At 37.0% G+C, this 13286-nt stretch overlaps 1 pseudogene; it reads right to left on the bottom strand.

Annotated features, from left to right (window-relative positions):
• Nucleotides 1-4329, bottom strand: part of LOC116869641 — a 39227-nt pseudogene extending 34898 nt beyond the window's left edge.
• Nucleotides 4330-13286: the final 8957 nt, after the last annotated feature.

The raw sequence follows: 13286 nt of genomic DNA, 5'->3' as shown, positions 1-13286 counted from the left end.
TCTATGTGCATATGCACATACATAGGATTGAAAGGATTTCTGTGTGTCTGTATAAGCAATAAAAATGTAGAAATTCTGGACAAAATGTGAGTGAGGAAAAGCCAGCAGATTGGCATGTAAAAATGCATGCCAAAAAATATGCAAAATGGTAGTAAGAGAGGGGTGCACATTTGGTGAAAAGACAGTTAGATTCCAATACATCAAAGCCAAGGCAGAAAAATGAGAGAAACTGCAGGATACATGATGTCCATCCATAAAACAAAATAGTGATGGAGGTGAGACCAAATTCTTTATGACACTAAAATAGGAGGAATTTCTCTAGTGGAATCTTAAAAAAAGTGTGCACTATATAAATAAAAATTGCCAATGTCTTCCCAACTATTTCCTCAGATCCATAAGATGATAAATACGCCCAGGGCTATTTATTGTCATGAATCTTAGCATAGGCTAATTTAGGATTATAATGTCAAATCACAGTTTAATAGAAGCAACTTTTTGGCGTATTAAAAAAAAAAGGTGTGGCAGAGGTACACAACTCTTTCCTGGGTGCTGTGAATACATATGAAGGTATTTACCTAGAGCAGCAGATCTCAAACATTTGGGCCTCAGGATCCCTTTACATTTTTAAAAATTATTGTAGCCCCAAGGGGCTTTTGTGTACTGGGGTTATATATACCAATATTAATCACATTGAAAATTAAAACTGAGAAATTTTTAAACACACGAATACATCAGAGTGGTGATATTTTTACACGCTATGTAGCCTCTGGAAAACTTCAGGGTACGTTCATGAGAGAATGAGAGGAAAATGACAAAGAATACCGTAACGTTAGAGAAACAGTCTGACATTGCAGGCCTCCGAAAGTGTCTTGGGGAACTCTAAGAGTTTCACATCATACACAGAAAACAGCTAATCTAGAGAAACTGAAGATTTATGCATCCTTTGAGCAAGGCTTCATGAATATTATTTCTTGAAATCAAACCTTAGAACTAGGCAGCAGAAAATTTGAGATTACACCTCTGGGAAAAAACTTAGATGGCAGGCATTTTATAAAGTTTCTGGTTGTGAAAAATTCCATTTACTTACATGATCAACTGAGGAGCATTTTTTTGCTAAAATTAAGAAACTGAACCAAAATACCTCCATTTGAAGACAGACCAAGACAATTTCTCACAAAATTTAGTTGGGATATTATGGCCAAATGTTCTCCAAAGGACAAAACCAGATACATACAACTTTAGTAGTTATTTCCAGTTTCTCAACATAGCCAGAAACAACATATTTAACTAGACCACTCCGAGAATATTTAACTGTAAGCAATGCATCTCCCTGGTAAGTCTTAGATACCCAAATTGCTTGTTGTAGCCCCATATGGTTGAATTAATGAGCTTGACAGAACTATTCAATATATGCCAAGTAAATGTTGGAAGACATCTTTTGAAAATCCTAACTTTGATTTTGGAATAGTTGAACTTAATTCTTTTTTTTTTTTCTTTACAAATACTAAATTGTCTTTGAGCCACTCTTGAGTATACAGTGATAACAATGATATCATAAACTGAAGGAAACCTCTTCATTCTATAGACTGGAGTAGAGGTAGAGCTGAAGGTATGCCTTGCTTATTCAGAAAAGATATTGTGTCTTTACAATATAAGCTTAACAGTTCAGATTCAGAATATCGTCAAATAACACTTTAGCTTGTTTTTAAATCATCTTAGCCAGATAAAGGACTATTTTCAGGATTCAGGGGAGAGAGGCGAAAGGCAACAAGGAATTTCACATCTAGGCAGTAAAATGCTCGCATATCTCAACTGGGGTCTGGGTTCCCTTGATCTCACACTCCAAATTCATGCTACAAAACATCCTCATGATCAGTTTTAATGTTTAGTTCAGATCTGATCTTCCTACTCAAATTTATTATATCTGGTTTTTCCAAGGTATTGAGAACTTTAAAATAAGATTGAATTTGAATTCTGAATAGCATCTTCCAAATTTCAATTAGCTATGGCTTTCTCAACCAGCAGTCCTGATAGTACCTGGCATTAGGAGAACGAGCTCTACATTTGATATATCCAAATTAAATAACCTTGGTTTAAATTTAAGAACAAACTATTGGTTAAAAGTAAAAAGGAGACCACTTGTTCCAAGCACCAGAGGCAGAGTTCTGAACAACCTTCACATAGCAACAGATCAGCACTGGGATCCAGAGTATCTTTCCTAAAAGTCTTCAGGTTTTTTTCCAGCTTCATTTAAATATAATTGACATATAACCTTGCATAAGTTTTAGGTTTACAACATAATGGTTTGCTACACATATATATTGCAAAATGATTACCATTATAGTGACCTGTTATAAATGAGCATGTGTTGAGAATTATAAGATGCATGTTAACTGTGACCATCTTTCTCTACAGTATATCCCAAGACACTATTCATCTTATAACTGGAAGTTTGCACCCTTTGACCACCTTCAACCCTTAACCTCCACTCCTGGTAACCACTCCTCCCATCTATTCTCTGTTTCTATGAGTTTGTTTTTTAGATTCCACATATAAGTTATTTCATTTAGTTTGTGTCTTTCTCTGTCTAACTTATTTCAATTAGCATAATGTCCTCAAGGTCTGTCTATTTTGTTGCAAATAGCAAGATTTCCTTCTTTTTGTGACTAAATAATATTCCATTGTGCATATATAGCACATTTTCTTTGTTCATTCATCTATCGATTTTCATGTAAGTTGTTTTCATATCTTAGGTATTGTAATTAATGCTGCAATGAACATGGAGTGCAGATGTTTCTTCAAGATCCTATTTTCATTTTTTTCCTTTGGATATATACCTAGGAGTAGAATTGTTGAATCATATGATATTTCTATTTTTTAATGTTTTAGTGGCTGCACCAATTCATATTCCCACCAACGGTGCCCAAGTGTTCCCTTTCTCCACATCCTCGCCAGCATTTCTTCATTTCTTATCTTTTTTATGATAGCCATTCTAACAGGGGTCAGTCAGGTGATAAATCATTGTGCTTTTTGATTTGTAGGTCCCTGACAATTAATGATGTTGTACACCATTTCATGTAACTGTTGGCCATTTGTATGTCTTCCTTGGAAAATTGTCCATTCAGGTCCTCTACTTATTTTTAACCATATTATTTTTGTATTATTGAATTGTATGAGTTCTTTTCATATTTTGGATGGTAACCTTTTTTTTTTATTTTTATTTATTTATTTGACAGAGAGAAGGAGATCACAAGTAGGCAGAGAAGCAGGCAGAGAGAGGGGGAAGCAGGCTCCCCACTGAGCAGAGAGCCTGATGCGGGCCTCAATCCCAGGACCCTGAGATCATGACCTGAGCCGAAGGCAGAGGCTTAACCCACTGAGCCACCCAGGCGCCCTGGATAGTAACCTTTTAAGAGATACATGGTTTGCAAATAATTTGTCCCATTTCATGGATTACTTTATCATTTTTCTTTTGCTATGTAGAAACTTTTGAGTTTGATATAGTCCCACTTGTTTATTTTTGTTTTTGTTGCCTATACTTTAGGTGTCATAGCCCAAAAATTGTTGTCAAGACCAATATCAAGGTGGTTTCTTCTAGGAGTTTAATGGTTTCAGCTTTATTTTCAAGTCTTTAATCCACTTCGAGGTAAATTTTGTGAGTGGCATAAGATAGAGGTAGACTTTCATTCATTTGCTTGTGTATATTCAGTGTCCCCAACACCATTTCCTGAGGAAACTATCCTATCCCCATTGAGTATTGAGAATACTTGATAAGTATTAGTTGACCATATAGGTATGGGGTTATTCCTGAACTCTCCATTCTGTTCCATTGGTCTATGTGTCTGTTTTTGTTAGTACCATACTGCTTTGATAACTATAGCTTTGGAATATAGTTTGGAATCAGAAAGTGTGATGCCTCTGGACTTGTTCTTATTTCTGAAAATTGTTTCAACTACTTTAAATCTTTTGTGGTTCCCTATGAATTTTATGGTTTTTTTTCAATTTCTGTAAAAAATGCCATTGGAATTTTGATAAGGATCATATTCAATCTATAGATTGCCTTGGGTAGTATGAACATTTTAACAATATTAATACTTCTGATTTGTAAACACAGGATACCTTTCCATATATTTGTGTCTTCTTTGATCTCCTTCTGAAGTCACCTCTGGCTGAGGGAGTGACTGAGGGATTGCCTCCCTGGCAGTCCGGTGCCACTGACTGACCTTCACAATTCAGCAGGACTGCAGCTGGACTCTGCAGTTCACTCCAGGTTGGGTGGGACTTCAGGCTGTGTTCCACAGCCAGACAGCATCTGTGGTTGCACTCCATGTTCAAACAGGGTGCAGGCAGGGCTTTGTGGTCAAATGGGGGCCCAGATTGTGCTCTAAGATTAGGCAGGTCACAAGCTATACCTCAAATCTGGGTAGGGCTGCAGTCTGGGCTTTGCCATCAGGTAGGCTATAAGATGTCCTCTATGATGAAGTGGAGCATCTGTGGCCCCACTTACCAGAGGGCAAGACCAGACATTATGCAGGGAAGTTGAGTGTGGCTTTGAATTTTCTTCTCTATCTGTGTAGGGCCATAAAATGGACTCCATGGCCTGTGCAGGCTATTTAATGGGTACCAAATCAGGCAGTACTGCTGGCTGAGCTCTCTGGCTAGATGTGGTCATAAGCTCAGCTCTGCAGATGGCCTGGGACACTGTCTGGGATCTCTGCCCAAGCACCATCGTAAGTAGGAACTGAGTCTGCCAAAATCTTAGTGCTGGTTGCTGAAAGCCTTGCTCTCCTTCTCCATCTTTATCTGATCCCCAGTGGTCAAGCCCTGCAGATGTGCCGTATGATCCCTGTGAGATGAGACTCAAGCAGGCATCCCAGAAAGCATGTGCAGTGTTGAGGAAGGTAGATGTCCACCATGGGCTCTCTTTTCCCATTGGAGAAACTATAGACCCAGGGTAGCCCTCTCAGTGCAATACTATGCCAACCTGGGGAGGGGGTGGGGGAAAATATGGTCAAAGTGAAATAGTTACTCTGATCCTTCTAATGAGGTCCCTATTCATCTCTGTGCTCCAAGAGGATACTTCAGCCTTACCCTTATGTTCCAGAACTTTTACAATGGTGTCTTGTCTATGAATAGTTGCTAGTTGGTCTTCTGGTGCAGGGGACTAAAATTGGAAATGACCTATATCACCATCTTAATAATATCACCTAGTTTTTTAATTATTTCCACAGTAAGACTTTATACCTTCCACTCTTCTGGAGCTCCACACATGAGGGATATGAATAACATCACAAATCTTATTGCCTAGCTTAAATGCATCCTACTCAGATCCCACTCTCCTGACTTGGTGGAAGATGTCTCAAGACTCCCTTACTCTTTTCAACCATTAAATTAGACAAGTACAACAATTAGATACATATCACTGTATAAAAGAAATATTTATTGATTATAAGAAATGTGGAGTTTAGAAAAGTATAAAACTATAATAAAAATTGTACTAAGAGATACTCTTTTTTTTTTTAAGATTTTATTTATTTATTTGACAGAGAGAGATCACAAGTAGGCAGAGAGAGAGAGGAGGAAGCAGGCTCCCTGGTGAGCAAAAAGCCCGATGTGGGGCTCGATCCCAGGACCCTGAGACCATGACCTGAGCTGAAAACAGAGGCTTTAACCCACTGAGCCACCCAGGCACCCCTAAGAGATACTCTTTAACATTTTGATATGTATCCTTCTAGACTATACAAGTATATTTATAGAAAGAAATTAATATACACATAGAAACTAGGATAAAATAGTAGTAGATATATTCATATATATGATTAGCTTGATGTGAATAACATTATGTTAGCATCATGCCAATTATATATTAGCTGTATTGATTTTTAATTAAAATTTCATAAGCATTGTTTCTATCAATAAGCATCTTTAGAAATAATTTTAACTGAATAATCATAATTTTAATATTTGTCCTTTATTATTAACTATTTGGGTTATCTGAGAATGCTTCGAAACTACAGATCACTTACAAGTATATACATAAAAATTAACATGATTACCATTGTAATAGCCCCATGAAGACTATAGTATAACCTGAGTATTATCCTTTGCTCTGAAAAGATGGCCATGTTATACATTAATATATGAATAAATTAACTTACTAGAGAAAATAATTTATTTGAAAATAAATGCTTTGACACCTAGATAAGTCAGCGAAGTTTTCTATAGACTAACAGAATGACCATAGAATAACTGCCCATTTTTTCCTTCGTCAGGGTTTTTTCCTAATGAATTTTTCTAAGTGAATTGTCCTGTCTAATTTTATCAGTCTAATAAGAATCCATGCTTCAACTTTCTCACTGCTTTAGGCAGAAATTCCTGTGAACATGTCAAATGCATGAGTGAATGGACAAATTGGCATAGTGGGAGAGCACATACACAAAAGTGAGATGATGGCTGACCGATTTCCCTAATTACTGGAGTTTTAATGAGACGATAAAGCCCTTACTAAGGATTTCCTAAGTTTTATTAGAAGTCAATACTCTTTCTCCATTTGCAAAACAAGGGCAGCTCAAACCGACTCACAAAAGGACAGTGTCATACTCAGTTTACAGCTGATGGTCACAGTTAGTGCCAAACGAAGCACTAATGCACAGAACTGCTGAACACGCAAACACAGCAAAACAAAATTCAAAACGGGGAAGTGATCTCACACGGTAAGCGTGACCAAACAGCGAGGTCCAAATCACTGGATCGCACCTCTCCTTTAAAATCATAGCCCTGAGTCTTCACTCCTCTGAGTCTCTGATCCCACAAAAACAACTGAATCCTGTTAATTCTCCTCTAATCCTGCCACAGCACATCTCTCCAACCAGTAAAGATCTGAAAAATGTGCTCCTTCTTACCTAAAGGACTTGGGTTTCACTCTAATTAATCCGTTTGGCAGCCTTTGTTCGTTATGCCTACTTTACCGTTATTAGTTACTTACTATCATTACGTACTGGTATTAGTCTCTTAAATATCTACATATTATCTCTAAACCCTAATTCTTAAGATTTCTCCTTTTTTTTTAAGATCTTTTAAAATTTATTTGACAAACAGAGATCACAAGTAGGCAGAGAGGCAGGCGCGGCGGGGGGGGGGGGGGGGGCGTGTAAAGCAGGCTCCCTGCTGAGCAGAGAGCCGGATGTGGGGCTCAATCCCAAAACCCTGAGATCAGGACCTGAGCTGAAGGCAGAGGGCTAATCCACTGAGCACACAGGCCCCCTTACCATTTCTCCTTACAGGTTGCTCGTACCTAGCTTCACAGTCATGAACACTTTTCTTTTTTTTTTTTTTTTTCCAAATCAATGAAATAAGAAGAGAAAAATCATGAAGTTAGCCATTTATCTCCTTTATTTCTCCATCTTTCAGAATAACTCTTTACTTGAAACATAGGTGGCTTAATGGCTATTACTATTAGTTTAGTACTCATACAGCAGAGGATTGAAGTTCAGCTCCCTGCCCCATAGACAAAATGTAGACAAATATGTCTGCTCAAGAAAATTGTCTATCCTCCAACCAGTGTGATTTATTTTCATGATCCTTAGTTTTCAAGTTAATCTAAAAAGCAGGATTATTTGACATGAAAGGATATTAAGTGATGTGCATAGCCATTATCCCCAAGAGAAGGTGGCACTCTAACTTCTTAATGAACCCTAAGACTGGTTATTGAATTTATCAATTGCATAAATTATTTTTAAACTTTTAAAAGGACTTTTTATACATTATAAAAGGTTTACTTCAAAATTTGCCAATACGATGGCATTTACTGAATGTCATTTTTAAAAGGTGTGAAATGCATATTTAACTTCCCAAAGCTAAATTACCAAAATCTATTTGATATGCACAAAATACTGGCTTTGGGTGTAGGCTCATTTACTGAGTGTTCTTCCTCTTAGAAAAATCCTTTGGGGGTGGCCTTGGTGATCATGTTTGTTCAGGCAACACTAATTGACTCCTGCAGCCCTAGGAGATTATGCCAGGGATAGACATCTGACTTAGATTCTCTTTCATAGGAATTTGGAATTGAGACTAAGAGAAAACAGTTTCCTCAGTTTGTAGATGGAACTGAATATTTAAACTTGGGTGGTATGGGACAGCCATATTTGTAGGGAAAACCATGCTACACAGAGAGTGAGTTTTGAAGACATACACAGAAAGAAAAAGAGACACAAGGCCATTAGATCATCGGTAGAGAGGCTGAGAGGATAGTTGCCTTAGTTTTTGGTGGTTTTCTAATTCTTGATTCCAAAGCCTTTGTGGTATGATTAACTCCTGGATATTTATATTTCCTCTTTATTTTTAAGCTCACATAAAAGAGATTGTGTTATTTTTCTTTAGAACTGAAAGGACACTGAAGTTTATAACTGTAGAGATGATTGTATTTTTCATTTTATACATCATATTTTTCAGTTCAAAAATCTCATTTCCTTCTTTTCTATGAGTTCCATTTTTCTGTTGAGATTTCTTTTTTGTTCCCTGATTACATCCATCCTTGTCTTCAATTCCTTGAATATGTTTATAAGAGATATCCTCTTTTACTTCATTTTTTAAAATTTTATTTGTTTGTCAGAGAGAGAGCACAAGCAGGAGGAGTGGCAGGCAGAGGGAGAAGCAGGCTCCGACTGAGCAAGAAGCCCAATGTGCGACTCGATCCCAGGACCCTGAATCATGACCTGAGCTGAAGGGAGATGCTTAACTGACTGAGCCACCCAGACATCCCTATAAGAGCTATATTAAAGTCCTTGTCTGCTAAGTACATTGTTTTTGTAATTCTGCATCTATTTTGTTTCTTTTGCTAATTTTCATCTAGCTGTGGGCCACTCACATTTTTTTCTTCCTTACATATATAGTAATTTTTTATTGTTTCCTGGACATTACGGGTATACATTGTTGCATATCTGAAATTTGTTGTCTTCCTTGAGTTTTATGGTTTGTTCTGCCAGGGAGCTAATTATTTGTAACTCTGCTGAATCCTTTAAAAAACCTGTTTGTAAATTTTGTTAGGGTGGACTACAGTCATCTTTACACTAGAGATAGATTGGCTCTATTCCAAAAGGGTGGCCTGACCAAGAACTCTACTGAAATCCTGAGTGTTCACTAAGATCTCACCACTCTTTCTGATTAGTCAGAAATCAGAAATCTCCCAGCCCTTTCCAAGCTCCAGAAACTGTTGCCTTCCCAACTCTCCAGCAGTTTTCATTATCAATAATTCTTTGTTTGTTTGTTTGTTTGCCTATTATTGTGGGGTTTTGTCCTGAGCATGTGCAACTTAAGTTTTATGAACTCCTTTTCTTTGTAACGCCCTCCATTCTAGTAACTTTCCTTAGACAAATCAGTTCCTTCACTGTCCTGAACTCTAATCTCTGCTACACCAGCTCAGCAAGACCACTGGGCTTTATTTGGGTTCCCTTTGCTTGCACAGTAGATTAGAAAGTATCTCCAACAGGGGTATCCGGGTGGCTCAGTGGGTTAAAGCCTCTGCCTTCGGCTCAGGTCGTGATCCCAGGGTCCTGGGATGCCCCGCATCGAGTCCCGCATCGGGCTCTCTGCTCAGCGGGGAGCCTGCTTCCCTTCCTCTCTTTCTGCCTGCCTCTCTGCCTATTTGTGATCTCTGTCTGTCAAATAAATAAATAAATAAATCTTTAAAAGAAAAAAAGAAAGTATCTCCAACAGAAAGTACCTCCAAAGAGGACCGTAATACAGCTCACATTGTATGTTACCCATAGCTGAGTAATAGCACTCTTGCACCTTTTATCCAGAGTCTGAAAAGAATAATTTCATATAATTTGTCTTGTTTTATAATCATTCATGGTGAGTGCCTAGTCTGGGGCCAATTGCCTATTATGGAGAGCATTTAAATAGACTTATTGCAAAAATGTTCCTTAAAATTAATTTTATCTAGAATGAATCTATGTATTGACTCTATTTTTGCTTACTTGCATAAATGAGAACATTACTGTATTTTTGTTATCTTGTTTAATATTAGGTTTCTTCAGACGTTTTTAAAATTACGTTAATAAGTTTATTGTGAATCAGATAATTTTATTACTTTGATCTTACTTTTGTTTCCTCTGTGCTTCTCCTATCTAGCCCTAGAGCTGTCTTTTCAGTATCAGATCTTATAAAAGTATTTTGGGTGACATGTTCTATAGTGATATATAAATCTAGACACACAGCATTTGGGTACATTCATACGTTCATGACCAGAGTGATCTTTGTGGGTACCTAGCATTCTCCTATTTGCCAAATCGAAACAGTGTATAAAGTCTTCATCACTGCCCCCATGAATCCTTTAGTAGCCTTTGCAATGCAAGAACAGAATTCAAAGCTACTGGTACATAATTGTAGATCTAAAGCCCAAAAGGTCAGCCCCTTCCATCATTGGTCAATAGTAAGATTTATCTAGCTTTTGGTTAACTCTTTTATAATTTTTCTATTATCGTTATGTACCTGGAGAAAAACATGAAATCCCTGAGCCATCTTGACCAGAATATTATCTCTAATTACCAAGTAGGCTTCTTTCTCTGAAGTTCCTATAATTTAAACATGAAGCACAGTAAGCAGTTCTGATTTTACATAGTCAAAGCCTTATATAAAAGAATCAGAAAAAATAATAAATCATCAGAGAACATGTCTTCATCAGAAAGTTAACACCCTCTATATAAAAGGAATAGAATCATTACATGAACTGTTAACTAAAGTTTCAAACCCCAAAACACTACCATTTTTGTTTTTTTAAAAGTTATCTCCTTCCTTTCTATACTCACAATAAACTAACATTGGTGAAAAAATGAAGTATTAGTTAGAATTATTATCATATGATTTATGTTTTGACATGGGTAGGCATAAATTTTAATATCTGTCCACTTCTATATATTCTCCAGGTATAAAATGCTGGAGCTGAAATAAGTAATTTCTACTGTCTCTTCCACCTCTCCTGTTCTCCATATAAACTTACTGTCCCAACAGGAAATTACCATGATGTCTATGGTAGCCTTTGAGTGTATTACTACTACTAGGTGAACTGTTCAGAAACAGTCACTGCCCAAATTAAAATGCTCAAATCACAACTTACTGATTCCATTTAAAACAATGAGAACCAAGGAGAAAGTGATGGGGTAGGTTGAAACACTAAGGACCAGATGTTAGCTAGACTTATTGTAGTGATCATTTTTTATAATATACACAAATATTGAATTGTTATGTTGTACACCTGAGACTAATATAATATTAATATGCCAATCATACTTCAATAAAACACACACACACACATACACACACACAAGACGGGGTACAAGTGGAGCAGAAGGACCACACCATCTGAGCTCTTTATTAGACAATGTATATGTACACTCCTTTCTCCCTCTCCTTCTACTCCCCCTTCCCCATTCCCACCTCAGCAGCCAGCAGGGTTATAAATTCCAGAATTGAGGTTGAATAGCAGAGCTTGGAAGATTAAAGATGTCTGGAATAAACACACTCTTTCTCTCAGAAATAAGTACTTGGCACAATTCTAACTCACCAGACTAGCTGAGAAGCCATAGCTTTGATTTGTTTCAGGAAATGATACCTAGGATCAGAATGGGTGCTACCAATGGATGCCCAAGGTGATATAACCTGCAAGTCATAAATATTCAGTAACTTTATTGGATTCTCCCCCACCCCCTTTTTTTGTATCTATGTCCCATACATGTATGCTCTCTTTACAAACTCCTTTGGTTTATTCGATGTCTAGCCTGCCTCAGAAATGACTTCCTTACTTATTAACAATACTGAGTTTCATTTATCTTTGGAAGTATTTGTTTCTCTTATTCTCTATAGCAGATTTGAACATTTATAATACAACAAACATTCATTAAAAATGTTTTCCAAAGTTCTAGTGATATCTAGTAATTATTTCGCATTGATTATGCCAGGCACTTTAGTTGAGTATCACATAGTAGAATATCATATAGTGAAGTGTCATATACTCTGACAGACACTTTTTGTTACCTAACAGTCACTTTCTTCCACAGAGAAAGGACCCATTTGAATATCGGCCCACCATCACCATGTGCATATGGTGCTTGGTTCTGCTCCAAGCACAGGGGCAATATCATGACAGGTCACAGCTCATTGAAGCAATCTCATCCACATAGCCAGGAAACGGCATTTGACACAGTCCTGGCCAATAAGATTAAATTGGATCTGCTGTGGGGATTCTGGAAAAGATATTCCTCACTGATAACAAGAGCTTAGTGAAAACAATTCCCTTATCTGGACATTATTTTACCCTTTTTCAACTCTTAGATCTACAGTAGCCTCTTAGGATTGTGGTGACAGTCAGTTTATGAAAATAAGCCAAAAGAATGAGAATGGCAGAGCAGAAAGATGGAGAGAACCAGAAAATTTGATAATTCTGTTAAGCTACTGAATTAATCAACCCTGGAATGAGCCAATCTCCAATATTCTTGTTATATAAAATTTTCCTCAATGTTTAAGGTACTTGTGGTGGAATTTTCTGTGTACATATTTTTTTTAATCCTGACTGATACAAAAAACAGGACTCCATTTAATTCTCCCAAAACCCCTAACATCCTAACATAACAAAAGTTGTAAGTTGTAGATCTGTGATTAAAATACTTTATCTGATTCCAAAACTCATATTCTTAAATGCCATGTCAAATCGATTTGCTAATAATACATTTAATACAAACAGTTCAAATGTTTTCATCTTCCTTAGTTCCTATAAGTGGATCTTGTCACTATTCTTTTCCCTTACCTACCTTCCATTCCTTCATATTTTTTATTTTTATAGGGTCGAATAGAGTATATGCATAACCAGTTGTCAGTTTTCCTTTATTAATATGTTCATTAATTTTTTTTCATTTTGTCTTAGACAAACCACATCATTGATCTTTAATGACCTCACTAACTAATAGTTACTAAAACTGGCATCTTCTTATTCAGCTGGAACTTTTTTCGTATGAGAAACATAGCCCAGGGGAAAAAACGCCTCCGGAGGAAGGCACTCCCTTAGGAGAAACCTTCTGTGATACTCTCTGTGTTGGCACGGGAATATTTTCTAAGTGACCTTGAGTTTCTTCACTTTTTTTTTCTTTTTCCCATGTAAAATCAATTGTTGATTCACTATGAGTTCCTTTTGGGCCTTACACAAAATGTCTCCAACTTTAAATGTGGGACTTGTGATTTTCATCCACAAGATGGCAAATGGTCCTGGAAACCACTTAGCTGAGTCACTTTGA

This window comes from Lontra canadensis, unplaced genomic scaffold (assembly GCF_010015895.1).
Source record: "Lontra canadensis isolate GAN:19392208 unplaced genomic scaffold, GSC_riverotter_1.0 scaffold1, whole genome shotgun sequence".
NCBI classification, from domain to species: Eukaryota; Metazoa; Chordata; class Mammalia; order Carnivora; family Mustelidae; genus Lontra; species Lontra canadensis.
The sequence above is the reverse complement of the archived record's forward strand: the minus strand, read 5'-3'. Positions and strand labels throughout refer to the sequence as shown.